A 16,374-nucleotide genomic window follows, 5' to 3' on the forward strand; every position below is an offset into this window, starting at 1 on the left:
ATTAAAAAAAAATTAGTCCAATTAGTACATATTTTAGCTCATATTATATTTATAATATATTCAATTATTTCTTTGTTGTATTTCTTATTTTTTTCATATTAAAATTAAAATCTTTTTTGTTTGTTTAATATAGTCAAATAATTTATCTAATTTATCTCTGGGTTGAACTATACAGGGTTAATATAGCCGTTAAGTAATCTATTAGCATAAAATGCGGTCAAATGAAGGAATATTGGTATACTGCTCTAAATAAAAAATTTTCTTTAACCTTCGATTGGTGAATATCATTTTTATAACACTGTTAATGGACTGCGTAAAAAAAGAAACGCAAAAAATTAAAAGTATTTAATTACATGATAAACAGTTGAACAATTGCAATAATAAAGTCATTTCAATTTTGTATTATTTTTTTCCACCGCTATTTTATCCATTTTGGATTCGTAAGTATCAATTAGAATGGTAAAAATAATTTTATGAATATAAAACATTGAGAATAAAATAAATCCTAAATTTAAAATAATTAAAACGTACGAGTTATATAATTTGCGGTTTTTATGGTAAAAAAATTTCATTTTTTTAAATAAAAATTTCTATGAAATATGTATAATTTATTCCAAATTTTGTGAATTAAATTAGTACCAATCAGTTTCAATGAGGTTACGTGTCTATATAGGATAATAACTAGAATATTATCCTTGTGTATCAACTGTTGCACAACACAGTCCTTATATCCAAGAAATCAAAAGATAAAACAATGGAACAAATTTTAACTAAAAAACAAAAAAATGAAATTCACGAAACTTCTATTAAAAATTGCTAAATCGACAAAAAAATCCTAAACAAGGCATTATCAAGATAGATAAAGCATTGTTTATAATTTCTGGTTTTTCCATCTTAATGAAAGCTCTCAGGATGTTGATACCCAGTCTAACGTGATTTAAATATACGAAAAGGATCTTTAATGAGGGTAGTATGGTTGTCAAAAAAGGACGTTCATGCCACTAGACATCCCTTATGTTGACACACCCAGTATTCATGTCATGAAGACCTTGAATTTGTTGAAATCTCAAAGATATGTGTAGGATAAATTCGTCATAAAAGACTGCTAATGTTATCTCACAAATAACGGAATCCAATATCTCTGTTACTTCCTCCCCCTTCCCTCAGAGGTTGTATCATCTACTCTTAAGCGCTACGTCAAGGTTGAAGGCCGACCAAGAGCAGCCTCTTCCTCTAGATCCTATGATAAACCTTCTGAAGACGGTGACAGAGCTGCACATAGACGCAATCCAGTAAGTGGAAGCCCCAATGAGAACATTAGCGTAGCTGATGGTGGAATTCTGAGGAGGATATGGTCGGGTAAACCCGATTAATTTGTGCTATGTTTTTGCATCGAACTACATAAAATTAAAAGACTCAAACGAAAAATTAAATAATTACATATAATCAGATTTAATGTTTCAGAAAAATACCAAAAAGTTGTTAGTTAAAAATACAGTGTAGATTCAAAGGAATAAGAAGCATTTTTATAAATCTCGGGTCGTATAATACCCCAGATATTAAACAGAGGGTAATTTAAGGCATATATTAAAGATGTCTATATTTAAGGTTTATGGAGTTAAATATTGATACATTCCAAGAGTCTTGTTCCGCCATAAAGGTATCATTTGTGAAATCAAGTTGCAGGAGAGAGTTTGAACCTATTGTGTTACTAACAGTAATTTAGTATTGTTTGGTATACCAGTATTAAGATGGTAAAGGGATACTTACCAAATTACCATATACTAAGTACTAGGAAAAAACGTCAAAATTCAAAACATAGAACTACAAAACGTTGAACGGACAAAATTTCGAACGCTAAAAATGTAGAGCGTACAAAATGTGGAACAGACAATTTTTATAAAGATATTATGAAACAAAAAAATTATGGAACAAAGAAAAACAAAAAGATGACTTTTGGTTTTGGTGATTGAATTGTTTTTTGTAATGGTTTTGAATTGGATGGTATTTCAATTTTCTTTATTAAGTAGATATGCATACCCATCATGCAAAAGTCCACCTTTTTCAATCTGAATAATTTCCTAGATAGTTTGAATTCACAATAAAATCTACACATGAAAGCTCTAGTTATAACTGCTGCTCAATCTATAAATAGACTATATATATCCATAAATTTACTAGAAATACAGGGAGCGGGGATCAAATTGTCGCCTACTTTAAACCTTGATAACTTGAAGACGACATTATCAAATAAAAACCGGTTACCAAATAGGAAAGCTATTCTTGTCAGCTGACGATACGTAGTTCAGTTAGCATCATGCCGTCATCATATGAGGAGATAAAGAGCTTTAAGTGGAACGAGGAGCTTTCGAGGTCCGCTGTAGTCATGGCATTGGTTAATAATGGAGATGAAATTTCCAATTCAACGATTGCTTCAACCTTAGGAGTGAATTTACGGACTGTTCAGCGTATCTGTAAGAAGCTAGAGGACACCTGGGATGTTGATGCTACCATAAAGAGGGCACCCAAGGAGGAGGGCGCCGACAGGAAGGTCAGGGACACCGACTTTGTCGACAAGGTGAAGAAGATGGTTGAGGATGACCCTACCAGGTCCATGAAGGCCGGAGACAGGCCCTGGGTGTGGCAACAGGACTCAGCACCCTGCCATGACTCCAAAATTTCCATGCAGTGGTTAATCGAGAACTGTTATGACGTCGTAACCAAGGATTTGTGGCCTCCTAACTCTCCCGACCTTAATCCTTTGGACTATTTTGTCTGGGGCTAAGTCGAGAAACATACCAACAGACATCCCCATAACACCAAAGCCAGCCTGATGGACTCCATCAAAGAGGTATTCGGCAACATGGACAATGAGATGGTCAGAAGAGCCTGCGACCGGTTCAGAGGCCGTATTGAGGCCGTTATTGATGCCAACGGTGATTATATCGAATGAATGGCTACTCTATACCTATATGCTCGTCATATTTTTGATTTTAAATAAAAAAGTTAAAAAATGTATATTTTGTGTTGTTTTTTGTAGAAAAATATTTTGGCGACAATCCCTTTATATAGTTTATGCGAATAAGGGAATTTTCTAAACGTAAATATTCATTAGTTGGTTGCAATTTCATCATTTCCTCATATTTTCAACGTATGTACGAGCAACCCTATACTAAATTGGTATTGCAACCTGTACTTAAAGAGCCATTACGTCATAAAAATACGTACATGACGTATCCATCCAAATTTCCTTTATGATATTTTTTAACTAAGTATCCGAGCATTTCTGAGTAACATTTTTTTAAAAGTGTTATTAATTTAATTTTGAACGACCAACAATACTTAAACAGTTTTAAATTTCCAAGACTCCAAAATAAAAAGTAAAAAAATAAATTAGAAAAGCCATAAGGTATAACTACGATTAAATAAAGCAAGAGTGTGTGAGTAAATAAATAGCCTGTAATTAAATAAATAATAAAGGAAGGCAAAGTGAAGTATGTCTGAGAAGAAGGGCATCATAGGGGATGCAAAAATCGTCCAAATTCCCATGAGCATACACTTAAATAAAAGTCACTAATAATCATCACTAAAAAAGGGAGAATAAGGTAAAGGAAATAAACAAAGGCATTGACAAGAATTACTCCGATAGCGATCCCTAATTCTACTCAAAGTCTAACACGGACTTAGAATTATTACTCCGCAACAAAGCCTTAGTGTTACGCTCTGTTTTTATGATCACACTTGAATGTAAGAATATTCAATCAGGTTTGAATATAATTCAATATTTTTAGGAAAGGATGTTCACTACTCCGGAACTAAATAATAATTAAAATGTATAAGGAAATTAAAATTCATTCTTTAATCAATTAAAAAAAAAAAAAAAACCGGCCAACAAGAAAATACATAGGATGTACATCACTTCTCATCATGTTAATGTAATTTTCCAATGCTTTTACAAAGAAAGGCGCGGGAGTGCTACTGGTCTTTTTATATTGATAACTTGATAGTAGGAAATATGTTTTATGCAGTCCAACTACATATTATCATCCACTCCCGGTTACATCATTATGAGACAATCCCCTCTCAGATATCATCACTTCAAAGGTGCTGAAAACTAAACCGTCTGAAGCCTTAAGAAGGTTGACCAGCCTATGGTAATTAAAGAGAATTGACAAGAGGGCTCAACCTCAATTTTAACAAAGGTACAATTATGATAAAACATGATATATTAAGAAACTATAAAAAATTAAAGCCCTTAAGCCATAAGGTATCAAATATATTAAATGATATTTTAGCCGTTTTTTGTTGAAACAAACTTTTAGCCAATTTTAGAAATACATATAGCCGATTCTCAAATACTTATTATTTGAGTTCGCTCCGAGAAAAAATGTTATTGTGTTTACAAAATTGTAACTTACATGAGAATGCCTTAAAAGAAAAAAAAAATACAACACAAATTCTTAAATAATAAATGGGATCAGTTAATACAAAAGCAATCTTTAAAAAGATCAAGAAAAGGAGAAAATGTTAAATACCATATATACTTGGACATGCATAACATTGCATAGACGTATTATGGTCATTTATACTCAATTTTTTGGGATGAGTGGAGATATGTTAGAATGTCAACTATTGTTCAGAACTTTCATCTGATTTATGAGACTTAATTTGAACACAATCATACAGTATTTCGTATTATATTCATCATTTTTCATATTCTTTCATTGTGGTGATAAAATTAATATATAATAAAAATTGACCATAATTAGTCGAAGAGTTTACAAATTGAGAAAAATAATTCTAGTTTAGTTTTTATAGTCATAGATCACATATACATATTTAAAATTTACATACAATAGCGAGTAGAAAAATATATACAGGGTTGATTTTATCTAATGGTACACTCAATTTAAACTTTCAAAAATCGGAAATTTATTAGTTGATTGTTTTCAAATTGGGTAAAAGGTAGGTTTTGTGACTCAAGACTCCAATATGTGATGTTTTGACTCAATTAAAAACAAGAAACCCTTGTCTGAGGCGTTTGTGGACAGCACAAGTGAAGTCTCCTCTCCCATTTTTATGAAGAGGAAGGAACGGCTCAATGCAGATGCTTACTTCAAACTTCTGGATAAAAATGTGTAACCTTAGTCCAGAGAAAAGTTCGGGAGCAACTTTGATTTCACTCAAGACAAAGCTCCGTGCTATCGTACCACTAAGACCCAGACCTTTTTGAGAGACAACTTTCTGGACTTTTGAGAACTCAACATGTGACCAACGCCTCTACAGATGTGAATCCCTTGGACTACTTTATCTAAGCGGCACGTATGGAGGAGAGGTGTGTACTCCTCCTCACGGTTGTCCCGTCTCTAGGGGTTTCCATCAAGAAGAAATGGACTAAGCCCGAGTCTGACTACATAGTCAAGGTCTGCAAGGTATTTAGACCTCGTATTTAAGCAGTTATTAGAGCTGAGGCTCACATATTGAATAAAAGTTGTACTAAGAACTATTTTCAGATGATTTTTGTATAAAGTTTTTTACTATTGAAATTTGTACCACTACATTAAATCAACCCTGTAGATATCTTGGTACAAGTACAATGTTTGAGAGGAAAACAGCTTAAGTGTCATGACGTGTTATTAAATTCGCTGTAAGAGGATAGAAATAATTACAAGTCCGTATTTTTATCCTTTTCGATCCTCAATTCTCAACAAGAAATCAAGACGGATTATCACATTTATCAACTGTACACGGTTGCGTATATTGACAATTTATTTCTAAAACTTTTGCCTGTTATAATTTTCAGTGTTACCCTCTGTCATTAATAATACAACTCATTTGTGGCATCACTTTATATAATAAAGGTATATTAATGTTCTTTCCTTTAGGGTGAAAGAATAATTAAGAATAATAAAGGTTTAGAAAAAAACTATATAGATATATTCAGGTAGCAACTACAAAGAGCCAGGTGTTAACCCGTCCTTACAATTAAAACTCCTCGGCGTTACTCTACGACATTCATAAACAAAGACACTCGTGGTTATACTTAGCAATACAAATCGTTTGTGCCTTTTTAGGTGGTTTTTGTTTTTGGAATTGGTTATCAGAAGAATGAATATTTTTCCTTAACTCCTGATGAGTGACCTTCATTTCCTACCACATTGATTTATATTCAAAACCTGATTGAACATTCGTGTCTTATTATAAATGAGGGAGAGTAACTCTGAGGATTTGTTACAAATTTGATCGAAATTGGAGTAATTTTTGCAAATACCCTTGTTTATTTCCTTCTTCCTCTATTACCCTCCTCACAGCTGATTTAATTGATCTAATAAAACTATCCTAGAAATTATGCCTCAATAATTAAAACTGATTTATAACTGCCTTAGAAATATAAAACTAAAAACATTGTTAATGATACCAACAAAAAAAATTTGCATTCTCAAAGTGCTTAGGATTTACATCCAACCAAATAGATTTCACTATTCAGAAGAGAAAAAGTTGTCAAAAAAGTGAGTAGAAAGAGCCTTGTGAGGGTGGATATGCTACTAGACTTTGAAAAAAATTTAAATCCATCTCATGTGTTGCAAAACTCTTTTTTTGAATTGGGTTTTTGAGTTCTTTCGAACTCTTTTTTTTAAACTGCTGGCCTCCCTACAGTTCTTATGCCAACAAGATAATGTGGCCACAATACAGTCTGGATGTCAATCCCCTCGACTTAACTTTCTGGTTCTTGAGGAAGATGACCTGTAGCATCTGTTGCCCGAACGTTGAAGCCATGAATACTTCCATCTACAAGGACTGGGTTGCCATTGACCTGAAGAAGATAAATAAAGATTTTTGTCAAATTTATTATAAAAGAAGGTCAGACTATTTTCTTTCCCAGTGTGTAAGTTTCAAGTTTCCAGCCGGTTGGTGCATACATGTTGTCGATCTGATACTTTTTGACACATAGTTTATAAATCCTTTTATTGTCTTTCACACCGATTTAATATTCTATATTGCAAATATCTTCTTGATAAGTCTTTTATGAAAAATTGGGTTACTTCATTTGGAGCAGACAAATTACTCTTAGGTAATTTGAAAAATCAGTACGTCTGTTAAATTGGACTGGGATTGTATTTTTATCAGTTCTTAAAACAACTTAAATATTGAATGATTACAAAATGTAGATATTTTAAATTTCAAATGGGTGTTTATAAACAGTTATGTTTACCAGTTGCTTAAAAAAATATTTAATACTCCAATATCAGATTAATACTTGAGCGTAATTCAGCTTGATCAATTTAAACAGAGTTTATTTTTCTCAAAACTTATTTGACATATTAATAGGATCTACACTCCCTTCAATAATGACCTCCAAGGGAGGTTAGAAAGTCATACAAACTTTAAAATAAAGTCCTTGCCAATTTTCTCTATTCTTGTTGGCATATGATTTCAGACGTTATATATTTCATAGCCACTTCACTATATTTTTCATATCTTTTGCCATTCGCCTTTTTACAGTATTTGCAATAATAATTTTAATACATTGAAAACGGTTTCGTGAGGTTTTGGTTCCCTTGCTAATGAAAATGTTATGGAGGGCTCGAGAAATCTCTTTGGAAGCCCTTTTACAAGTCAAAAGGATACATGGTTCCGCTACAGGATGGCCACCTCTCTATTAATGACCAATAAATCTTTGAAATAGAATGAGATGAAAAATAGCTCCTTCTGTGGTGTGAAGGAAAACTCTTTTAATTTATTTTACAAAGGTCCGAAAGTAAGTCATGTGGTATGCACGAGTGTGGGGCACTTGGAGGCTTCGTTTTAAACATCAATCCCACAATTGATTGGTTTGTTGTTTCCTTCCTTTAAAAACTTCAAAAAAATTAAGTTAATAATCTCAAAAGTCCTATTTACTCTCTATTCTGCATGTTCAAATAAGGCTATGATTCCTACAGGCCTCAATAAGTTGGTAGGAAAATAACTTCATTTTTAAGAGAAGTTTGAGGAAAAGGGAGGAACCCTTGTTTTGTGTACGGATAGAATCTATGATCAACCTCTTGCATAGTCCTTGGTCCTTCTTAGACGTTGTTCAGTCGTGCGTCTGTAAGATATTTTTGTCGTTATGTTCGTAGATATGTTATTTTAGAAGTCGTGAAATAAATTATGATTGATTGATTGGAAAATAAAAGAAAATACTGCTTTGTGAGTTTTTATGACTATGGGAGAACCTTTTTCTCCAAGATTATCAAGTAGTCGGGCGCTGCTAATCATCATCCTTTATCAAACCAGATTGCTGGTATTTTGTACTAAAACACCAAGCATGATTCCTCATGTAGGGTATTTTGTCCTGTATATGTTGTGAATTTCATGAAGGTTGCACTTGATCCGACTATTTTGACGGTTTATAAACTGATAATATCAAATGTTTTCTCATCCAAGAAAAAGTAAACCAAATTTTTGTAATGCCTAATAAAATTCAAAAGACATTTAACAAGGAATTTTCTGTGCGTTTTTTAGCGCCTCAGGATCAAATTTGAGTGGTCGTTCTAATTTAGGATGATCTGGAAGGTTTTTACCCTTTTCTAAGAATTTACAGACATTGTAAGTCTTAAAGCAGACAATACTTAGCTGTTCGATGATGTCCGGCATTTTTACGTTAATATTTTTTTCTAAGTTAGTTATCAATGGATTTGTTTGAAGCGAAACACAGTGACTCTCTTTCTATTTAAACAACAATATCGCTGATGGTTGACTTAAGGGAGTTAGTGTTGTTGTGGTAGATATTGATGGACTTGTTCTTCAGAGTGCTCCACCAATAATGGTACAGAGGATGGGGATCAGAAGATGATTGGGGCCAGAAGTCTGTGGCCCCATAAACTTAAAAATGTTTACTTCAGACTGGCCTGGTTCTTCTTTGCTGTGTACAAATAATCTCCGTTCCGGTAATAGGCCTTCAAGCAGGGAAAGACAGGATACTTAAGCATCTTGTAGTAGGCGTCCGTATTGAAAGACTGTCTTTATTTAAGAAGTATTCTTCCAAATCACTACAGATAGTCCTAAAAACTATTATGTAAGGAGAACGCCTCTTTTTGACTCTTGATAATGTAGCAGTCATTCCTACGGATGTGAAGCTTATCTAAGCTTAAAAAAGGTCTTCTTGAAGGCCTAGCACCTGCTGCAGATGTAGTCCTCTGTCATGGTGTCTCATTGCTGGCTGACAGTGGACTTGAGAGCCACGGTGTTTGGATGACGGACACTGCAGGCCTATCCCTCGACATGCATCTAAAAGGTGTAATCGAGAGTGTTGCCATCAGGACAGTAAGGGGTGGGGGGCATATTGTTTTTTCCATCTCCCTTATTTTGATAGCTATCTGGAAAATCTGGTGTGAAATCCCAAGATCTCTTGCATGGACCCTCATGGACTTCTTATGTCATTAATTACTTAAGCTTTAATAAATCAAAATATTAAATTAACTTCAATTACTCAACCTATATTAATTATTGAATAAGTCAATGTACAGATTTATATGGACCACCCAGTATGTTTAATCTACAGATATAACTACCACAAATGTCAGTAACTGAAATTATGTGTAGCTTATAAAGCTAATTTGCAAAGGATCATTAATGGCTAATACCATTATTACCTCTTAAAATAGACAAATAACTGAGATTAGGTTTGACTAAAAATCATAGTAATGTTATAGTATTGATGTGATTATGATATTATATAATAATATAACAAGTAGAGAGGATACCCATGAACATATCTCCCATTTCTGTTATATGTATTTTCAAATGAATGTCAGAATTAAAATTATGGCATCATAAAACGAAATGACTATTAGTTCTCATATTATAAAGTATGAGAATGTAGCATTGAACAACGCAGAGGATATTAATAAAACTATATGTATACATTAGGTCGGTTTGTTTTCAAACTTTTTTAGAATTTAGATTCTTGGTAGTGCGAAAAAGTTGCAGGTCATATATGTTAAGAAAATAGCCTCATTGTTCAATAATGACATCATAGGTTGCACATCTCAAGCATAATTTGAAAAACAGGCTAAAATTCTTTATTTAATTAATAAAGCTTAAAATAAAGGATTATTCTTTATTGTAAATTCAATTATTTTGATATAGATTTTTCAAAAAAAAAATCCTAAATTCATCTTATAAAACAAAAAGAGAGAATAAAGTATGAAAATTTGGATGACTCATCTTTTTTTTTTTTTTTTTACATTTTCTAAGAGGAAAGATCGAAATACTCATACAGCGTATCCCAGTGAATCGTGAATGGAACTCTAGAAAGGCTTAATTGACGTACTAAATAATTTACTGTTTTTTTCTGTAATATCAAAGGATGATAGAGCAATAAAAAAATCACAATGATACTGAAACAAATATCTTTATTCGACCAAGGACAACATAGCTTAATAAATCGTTTGCCATATGAATGAGTTAAGAAAAGTTCTCCTGATCGTTCCCTGCTCCAAGGGTCTCATTACCAAGATAAAAAGCTGAATGAAAATAACAAGAGCCTTGAGAGGAAGCCTGGAAGCGGTGGACAAAAATGGAAAAGGCAAGTTAACTTCCTGGCCGACATCTCCAAAACATCAAGACTCTCAATCAATCAGCTTAAGGACCTTTGCCAAAGAGTTCAAAGTTGTAAAATGTACCATCATGATGTTAGTGGATGACTTTGGGAGGACCTCCTCCGTTCACCAACAGAAGCTCCTTGCATAAGGCAGCATGGAGTCCAGAGTCATCCAGGGTACGAAACTCTTCAACTGGATGAAGAGACATCCATCCACAATTGGATCTTCTCTGAAAGGGAGCTATGGACGGTGGATAAAGCCATGGACGACCGTTTTGTGAACCTCTGTGTTGAAGAAGGGTTTCATATCAATAGCATCAAACACCCATTCTCTGCCATGATGCTCGGTGTCGTTGTATCCGATATGAAAAGGAGGTCCCATTATTGGTCTCCAATGAGCCTCAAGATCGGCACTGACGTGTATGTGGTGGTGATGGTGGCATTGGTTTGTCCCTGGTGGAAGGCCATTTGCCTTAACAGCAATTATGTTTTCCATCAAGGCTCTGTCTCCAGGAAAAAGACCACAAAAAATTAAAAGTGATGGGAAAACAACTTGGGAATTTTTTGAACCTACTGAATGGGGCCTCTATTCTCACCAGACTGTAACATCTTGATTATGGTATCTGGGGCACTATTGATTGAAAGGCCTGTGTCACCCCCCATGTGAATATCTGAGAGGCTGGCGTGGAGAATGAGTGGCCTGACATTTCAGAGGAATAAGTGAAGATGACTTGCAAGGTCAAGCCTAGGATTGAGGCCATGGTGGATGCCAAAGGTAGCCAATTAGAGATATTGATAAAGTTAAGTATAGGTAAGTTTGTTTACGATTTGCACACAGTATAACATATGCTTCAAATTTCCTGACATCGATATTTGTGACCTAAAGATCACTAATATGGGTTACAATTTTGGCTGCAATTCATATTTTCTGATTCTATTTTGAAATTGGAGACATCTTTAGTGGAAAGTTGAAATTTAATCTACTCAATTTTTGAATAATACGGAAAGTACTTTACTAAGCAAAGCGACGCGAATCATATGTTATTGGAGACTAAGAGAATCGGACTTGAACGCTACGTCTCCTGTTTAAAATATTTATGAAAGTAAACACTACTACATTTTTATGGTTAAGATAGATACAAGAAAGAGACATGACATTCAAGCTACAAGTACAAGGCAATGAAAAGCGATCTACTCCACCTCTTGTATATCACCAGGACTGGAATGTATATGTAATTGGGAGGGGAGGGGGGGGGAGAAGGGCTGCGACTAGGATTTATGGAGGTGCATTTTTTTTAATTAAAGGATTGCAATGATTGAGTTTTAATTTTCCTTTTAAAGAGAATATATGACGTGCGGCAAAAATTGTAAATTATGACCAAGATAGCATCGTAGAAGAATGTAACTTTGCATAGTCTTACCATATGATAACTAATTTTCCTACCTAGCTGTCTGGAAATTCGAAAAAGTTGATAAATAAACCGCCCTAACCTTCATTTCTGTTATTATAATGTGGAGCTAATGTATACAGAGAAATGAGAATAAATAGAAATTAATATACACAATAGAATATATAAATAAATATATGAACATAGGTATACAATCTTACATACTTATATATAAGCAGTCATAAGAAAATGCAACAACGGTTGAACATAACTATTCTTCACTTTCAAGCATACACATATATATAAAGACGTACGGGGAAAAAGCGAAAAATGCATGAAAAAATATCCTTCAGTGCACAAAATATATCAGAATTAATTATTTTAACATAATATATGTACATACATACGTAGGTAACAATAAAGTTGCATGAAAAATTACTTTCATTTTCTTACCTTCTTCTCTTGTGTCGAGGAATAAAAATTCAAGCAATTTCTTAAGTCATTACCTGAATATAAATGATTATACCATATGTTGTCATAAGAAAATAATGTTTATCAAATATAAGTTTTAAGAAAGGATGTATTACCAATCAATGTGTGACAGTGGGTTATTTTTTCAATTATCCATAATTATAAAGCAAAGTTTGTCTGTAAATGCATCCTTTTCTAGTATGCGTATAATACCTTAAAAACTGCGCGACTAAAATAATCATGTTTAGTTATACATTAAATGCTAAAGAATTGATAGTAAAAAGCTTTTTAATACATGGGCTGAGAATTCCGGGGCTTCACACATAGATGGCGCTATTTTATTATAATTAACATTATTATCAGTGTGTACCAACCTTTAAAACACGGTGTTTAAAATGTTCTTTGGTTTGTGAATTATTGTGCTAAATGTTATACTTTTGTCATTTCCACATGAATAGATCAAAAACCATTTCCTGTTTTAATCTTATACTACTTCTTGATGGGGAAAAATACCGTTCAAGCTAAGCAATGGATTGAAATGTGTTATGGGGACTACTTTTCTTTGTCAAGCTCCGGACTTTTCAGCACATGTGTTATATGTATATGAGATGAAAATAATAAAACAAAATTGTTGTCTAGGAATGGGTTATTTTTTCAATAACTCTATCCAACAGCATTTTTGCTTGCTGGCTGAACCCCACATTTATTATTGTTATTTAAGCAAGAACGCGTGAATGACCATTCAAACATTCAATACGAGTAGGTTTGTCTTTAAAATAACTTCTTTTAATATAATTTCGATTCAATGCACATTTTAAAGGAAATAATTAGTGGTGTCGCTTGCTCCATTTTGGAGGGGCCAACCCCAAAGTTTCTGAGCTCAACATTTTTTTCTAACCCTAAATCCATATACATATAAATTTTACAAATATTTATAGGTTTTGCACTTTCAATGTGTCATAGCTAAGATATACGTTATAGTAAAAAAATGCCTTATTTTTTGTAGATTTTTTTTTTCAATTAATATTCATTTTCTTGGCAATCTAAACAGTTCTTAAATGACGGTCGGACTCGATAATTTTCATTATTTTATCTACATTTTCGAGAATTCGATTCATATCTATGAAATAAAAATTATCGAAACGGAATCATAGATACCAAAATTTTGCTTGATTGACTATTACAGTATCGAGATCATAAATACTCCTCACATTTTCAGCCGCTTGGCCTGCGTTTTGTCTTTTTTCAAAGAAAAACTATAAAATATGGCATATTTTCTCTTTGCTGGTGATCATTTATGACGACTATTCAATCATACCGAGTCAAAAATATAAATAACTTCTTCTTATTAAGAAATCTTGTCTTCTGCCAGTATCTAGCATAAACCGACCGCATTTATATAAAGCGAGATGCTCCTGACTATTAACATCTATTAGAAGAATAATTGATATATTTTTACTTCGCTTAATAAATAATGTCTAGAAGTAAATAAAATAACCCCGCAATTTATATACTTATCACTATATAATGACGTCACAGAGGTGTAAAGTTGATAATATATTTCAAACATAATCCGAAACAGAAGTGACAAAACTAAAATATCTCATGATTGACTGTTACAGTACCAAGACTATAAACACTTTACATTTTCAATCTTCGAAGAAAAACTGTGAAATATGGTCTATTTTCTTTTTGTTGGTGTCTGTTTTTCAAGATCCACTAAAATAAAAAAAATTCTGAGTCAAATAATCACAAAGCTGTCGATTAAGCTTTTTTTTAAATGAAATTTTGTCTTTCTATCACAGTCCTACGTAGACTGATACAACTCTTACAACGATCTCTTACAAATATACAGATTACTAAATCCATCCATAGAAAAATAATGAATTTCGTTTTACTTCACTTACTTAAAATTTGATTGATATTATAAATTAATTATCAGTATCATGAATTGGAGAAATGTACCTTGTCAGACTCCTTTTCTGGCTAATAAGAATTCTTGCTGTGAAGTATATCTATACCAATAAAGCAAAACTGGTCTCTTTGTTCCTTAGCCAATTCTTCATTTTTGAGAGTTACTACTTAATAGCTTAATAAAAAGTTGTTAAAAGAGAAAAATAGAAAAAATATCAACCAGTATTAAGTAAAACTTCGACATTAAATATGTATTATATTATTATAAAACGAAAATACAACATTTTGTTTTATTGTCTTTTTATAATGAAGTTATGTCTCTACACCGTGTATAAAAAAGAGTCTACCACAAAATTCCACTACATTTAAAATCCAATTTAAAAGGTTACTTTGAAATATGGAAGGAGTAGTTTCTTTGCATTTCTATTTCTCTAAGGTTTGCATATTATACCATGTATATAAATATCTACTGCAGATAACATAAAAGCCACATATGATTGATGTAACTTCAAATTATTTTATTTTATTTAAAAAAAAGGTAGATCAAAGTTTTTAAAAAAACCAAACAACTAACTATTCTCAATTTCAAAGAATGGAAAATTAATATGGAGTAATAATGTTACACATTAATTAAATGGAATGGTTTAATAAAGATATGTAAATAAATTGAACCGACAAAAAGAGAAACATAAGAAATCTAATGGAGAATGAAGTTTTTCCTGGTTTCTTAACAATATGACTTTTTTCCTTGGGGTTTTTTAAAATTATATTTAATATATAAGAAAATAAATTACATCATAATTAAGACTCCATATGGGCTTGTAAATGATTTTGATATCCTTTTAATTTGCCGTCTTCGGAACTGTGACTAGTAAACTCATTCTTAGAAAATTAATTCCCTGTCTAAAAACCTGTATTCTCAAGCCTTTCACAAACTTCTTCAAAGCTTCAGAAGCACTCTTCAAATAGTAAAGGGTTTTTGCTTTAAACGATCACAATTTTCTCAGGGCTCATCTCATCCCCCACAAATCACTTTTCATACAAACATATATTAATGGAGAGTAAGACGTGGTCTAATGTAAGTCTACCACGTCAGTTGCTCATTATGCTTCCTTACGACAACAAAACTCCAACTTATTAGGTCGTGGCTCTTTTATCATAGCTCCCAAGGTGGGATCTCAAAGTTAGGTTACTTTTCTCCACCCCACTGTTTGAGAGTTTATAATGATCTTATAGCATTAAAAAAATATTGTTGGATCAATACAATACATATTATTTCTCCATTTTCAAAGAGTCTAAACCATGTCACTTTTTCTAATCTAACATATGCAAAATATATTTCCTATCCATTTAAGAAGATGAACATTGTACATTTGAAAAATAGTATTTTTTTTTCTACGAAAGTTTCTGCTGTTGCACTGATTAGTTTGCTCAAAATTATATCACTTGAAACAAAACTTTATTTTTTAACCATATTCTTTTAACATTATGACGCATAATGAGATGATAGATTCAATTTGTCTCTATGTAAATATGTAGTGTTGAAATGTCAAATAAGAGTAAATAAAAATAAATAAAATAATTAAATACGTTGTGCGTCAACATACAAACAATCTTGAACAAAATCTAGAAAAGGAGGAAATACCAATTTATTTTTGTACCTCGTACATACATAAAGGCGAATATTTCATAGTCATATTTTAGTCAATTATAGAGTTATTAATCAAATTTGTGGGATTACTTAAGATTAACTGTAATGATAGATTTGGTTCCGAACCTTAATTTGATTTGAATACTTTATTTGTCCCGCTATTAAGGTCGTAGTATCAAATTGGAAATAATCTGCTGTATTATCAACAACACTAATCAAGGAAAGGATAAAATCCCAATTAATTTTTCTACTTCAAATATACATACAGCGAGTGGCATCGCCAGCTGACCCCCCCCCTTTGGGGATTTCACAAAAATGAGAAATGACTAGTAGGATTACAAACATTGATAGATAAATTTATCCGACTC

This window comes from Lepeophtheirus salmonis, chromosome 5, assembly GCF_016086655.4.
Source record: "Lepeophtheirus salmonis chromosome 5, UVic_Lsal_1.4, whole genome shotgun sequence".
NCBI classification, from domain to species: domain Eukaryota; kingdom Metazoa; phylum Arthropoda; class Copepoda; order Siphonostomatoida; family Caligidae; genus Lepeophtheirus; species Lepeophtheirus salmonis.